The 4,176-nt window shown below is 41.9% G+C and overlaps 1 non-coding gene across 1 annotated transcript; it reads left to right on the top strand.

Moving 5' to 3' along the window:
* Window positions 1-994: 994 nt before the first annotated feature.
* Window positions 995-1,100, top strand: LOC149767974 (small nucleolar RNA R71). Its single transcript, XR_016400087.1, has one exon. It is a non-coding gene; the product is annotated as a small nucleolar RNA R71 (small nucleolar RNA).
* Window positions 1,101-4,176: the final 3,076 nt, after the last annotated feature.

Here is a 4,176-nt window from a genome sequence, read left to right on the forward strand (position 1 = left end):
GTGAGTTGTGGCAGATGGTGGACTAGTTGAAGAAGAAGAAGATTTTGGATTTTCATGTGATACATTTCTCTCTTCTTCTTTACCTTCGTTGTTGTTTTTCTCCCCAATCTTATTGTCTACTACACGTCCACTCCTTAGGGTAGTCAGAGCATTGGCCTGTTCATGATGAATTTTATTCGGTTGATTTTCTTGAGCCATGTATTGTCCCCTAGGATTACTCACTGGTTGGCTTGGAAGCTTTCCTTCCTCTCGCTTGTTCAGTGCATTAGCTAGTTGCCCCATTTGGGATTCTAGCTTGGCGATGGATTGCGTGTGAGAGTGCACCAATTGTGTAATAGTTTCCAAACCTTGAAGGGAGGTCAACACTTTCTCCTCAAAGGCTGTGTTTTTATGGGGTGGAGGAGGAGTGTGTTGAAATTGAGTCGAAGGACAGTAGGGATTAACATTCTGGAATGGTTGAAAGTTTTGGAAATAAGGTTGGGAAGTATTGAGAGTCTGCTGCTTCCAAGAGAAATTCGGATGGTTGCGCCATCCCGGGTTGTAAGTGGTAGAATATGGATCATTACCGGGTCGGGATTGCGTTTGGGCAACATTTACTTGTTCTTGCACAAATTCAGGGAATTGTGCTGCCGAAGGGCACTCAAAAACAGTATGAGACGGATTAGAACAGAGAGCACACACTTGTGCTTGGGAAAAGTTTGGAAGCTGTTCTTTAGACATTAGCTGGTCCAACTTGCGGGATAGTGCATCTACTTTGTCAGATAGACCTATGGACTGGCTAACTTCATATATGGTTCCTTTTCTTTGAGAACTCGGGGGTGCTTGACGAGCAGAGGAGGCATGGTGGAGGGAATTTTCATTAAGGTTCTCAAATAATTGCCATGCCTCATGTTCACTTTTAAGCATGAAAGTACCCCCACAAGAAGCATCAACCATTTGACGGTTTCGTTCAGACAATCCGTCATAAAAACATTGCACTAATTGCCACTTGGGTATTTGATGATGCGGGCATTTACGGATTAGGTCCCGAAATCTCTCCCAGGTTTCATGAAATTCTTCTCCATCGGTTTGGGAGAAGCTTGTGATGGCACGTCTAAACTGGTTCGTTCTTCCTATGGGAAAGTATTTTTTAAGAAATTCTTGTTGCATTTGATCCCAGGAATGAATTGAATTAGCCTCTAAAGAATTCAGCCATTGCTTGGCTCTGCCTTTAAGGGAGAAGGGGAATAATCTAAGTTTCAGAGCATCATCAGTGAAGTTCTGAATCTTGACAGTGGTGCAAATCTCAAGAAATTCATCTAGGTGTTTATATGGGTCTTCGTTGGTGAGCCCGTAAAAAGATGGGAGCATTTGGATCACACTAGACTTTATTTCATATTGTACAGCTGCTACTTCAGGTAATCGAATGCAAGATGGAGAAGTGTAAATGGTGGGAGTAAAGTACTCCCTCAGGAGTTTGGGTTGTTCTTCAGCCATCTCAGGAGGTGGAGCAGATCCTATGGTTCTATAGGTACGGATTTTGGCTCGAAGGATCCTAATAGAACGCTCTATTTCAGGGTCAAAAGGTACTAAGTCTGGAGATCTGGAACGACACCCTAGCATGCACTAAAACTCTTCTGATCAGTCAAGTGCAGTCAAGCATGCATTAAAAGAAACACTTCAAATCCTTATGTTTGCCCTAAAATCACTAGACAGCTCCTAACTGGTTTGAAGAGGGCACCTAAGCCTCCAATTCGGTCTAATGAACTGAGTTGACCAGGTAAGCTCCCAGGTAAGTGGGGGGGTCACGATGCGTTGCAAAGGTCCCACTTAAAAACCACTTGCCTCGAACAGATTAACTGTCTCCCTTGGGACAAAGCTTGCCTAGACATCAACTGAGCCACAGAGCGAAATTGGTGCAACTTTCGGTGATCTTCGTCCTATTGAGCTCGAATGTCCCTAGGGACCAACGTCTAATTGATTTTAATTAAAGTGATAGCTCTGTGAGAATTGATTCACCTAATTTGGGCAAGAATCTGGTGATGAAATCCAGTTCTTATCTTGTTGGGATGATTGCCCTTACTTTGTGTGGATTAATTGGTGTATGTGTATCAAGCATGCATTCACACTTTTACTGAAATTAAAATCAAACAATCACCACAATATTTCAAGCTAATTGGGAATCAATTTAAATAAGAAAGGTTCAGATGTTACCAAAGGGAATTTTTCCAGCAATTTTTTTATTTTAAAGCAAACCTCTACAGCATTCCTTTTCCAGCGGTTCCCGTTTTGATCGTCCCAAATTTTCTCTTTGATTCCTGAATAAAAGAAAATTCCAAAATTAGCAAGAGAGAAAAAGGAGATAAGGAAAGTAAAAAAAAAATAGAAAATATTTTTATTTTATTTTAGATATATATATTATTATTTTATTTATTATTTATTTATTTTTTTTTGAATTTTTTTTTTAAAAGAAAAACACTACGCTAGCAATCCCCGGCAATGGCGCCAAAAATTGATAGTCAACTTTAAAGACCACGCAATAGCACGTATCTAGTAGGATAGTGATTACGGGTATCTATCCATAGGGATTGGGGTATAGTTATTTTTCTTTAAAAATAATTGAAAAAGGAGAATTTGTAAAGAAAATTAAACTAGAAATTTAATAAGAAATGCAATTAAAATGATATCAGTTTGGGAGAACCTAGGGCAAGGAATTCACCACTAACATCAGAACAAGGGTTATTTATAATTTATTTCGTTCTTGGATTAACATGCAAATTAGCTACAAGCCTAATAAGCATTTGAATAGAAATTCACAAAAGTAATTTAGGCATAATCCATCTTCAGTTGGCATGAAATGTCTACCCTAATCTAAGGTGGCAGCACATCGCATCTTTTCTAAGCATGGACTATCTTATATTTACTTAGTGATCATGAAGAACAGTTGTATAAACTTCACATTTAAAATCACAGAAATTAAACATGAAATAAAATAAGATATTCATTAAAAACAATAAGTTCATACAACTCCAAGAATATAAAATAAAATATAAAACCCATGTCCCTTTGTTAGGGCTGCATCCAGCCCTAGAGAGGAGATCAGCCTTTCATGGAGTGGTGGACGGCAGCAGCAGCACAGCAGCAGGCTCCCATTCCTTCCTTCTCTTTCTCCTTTGAAATATTCCCAAAATAGCCAAACCTCCCTCCCTCCTCTGTTTTTTTATTGTTGTGGTAACTCCCTGAGAAGAGCCAAGCTCTTCTTCTCCCGGTGGGGAACTTGGCCTCTGAGGAGAGATGGATTTCAAGGGGTCCGTCTCCTCCCCTTTTATAGCTGCAAGCTCTCCCTCCCTCCTCGTTATTCCTCGTCGAGATAAGGATAGATCGAAGGGGATGAAGCTGCGAATCCTTGCTTGATCTTCGGACCCGTTGAGCATTCTGTTCACGGCTGAAGAAGTTTGGAGGCTTGCAGTGAATGCCGTGAAGCTCGGGATGCAGTTATTTGGAAGGATCTCGAATGATGATGGGATGCTCGGATTGTTAGAATTTGAAGTTTTATCTGTGGATAACAGAAGGCTGGATCGCATGGAAGGAATTCATCCGTGAACGTTGGGGAAGACATGCGGAGCAGGGGCTGTTTCCAAGGTAGCAGGGAGGGATTCACGGGATGGTTGAAGACGTTGAGAGGATCTCAGATCTGTTCCAAAGCCTGGGAAAACTGTGGATCGGTTGGGTGTTACGAAGGTGCTGGGCTGATTCGGATAAGAATGTTCCTCTGTTCCGTTTCCGAAACAGAGGAAGGCTGCAGTTGAAGCTTGCGGATGATGGAGCCAATCTCACGGCTATGTGGAGATGCCGGAAGAATCGGGATGCTGATCCGAGTGATCACGGGATGAGGATGGATCATAGAGAGATTTGGAAAGTGCTGGATTAGAGCGGGACTTGACGTCTATCCGGATGCTGGGAAGCTTGAATTCTGTTCGTGGGTCACGGGAGGATGAACTCGAATTGGTTGGGAACAGGGATTTGGAAGATGCTGCCGTTGGCTTGGTTTGGGAGGAATCAGACGTTGGCATGCATCGCTGATGGTTGATAACAGGGAGATATGAATCTAGTTGGGACTGGTCGGTTGAAGGTTCTGGTTGGATGCGGGATCACGAATGTGATGCGGAGGGATAACGAGATGAAGCTATATCTACA

The sequence above is a fragment of the Phoenix dactylifera genome, chromosome 3, assembly GCF_051530095.1.
Source record: "Phoenix dactylifera cultivar Ajwa chromosome 3, Ajwa_hap1_PhDact_Kaust_v1.1, whole genome shotgun sequence".
In the NCBI taxonomy this organism is placed as follows: Eukaryota; Viridiplantae; Streptophyta; class Magnoliopsida; order Arecales; family Arecaceae; genus Phoenix; species Phoenix dactylifera.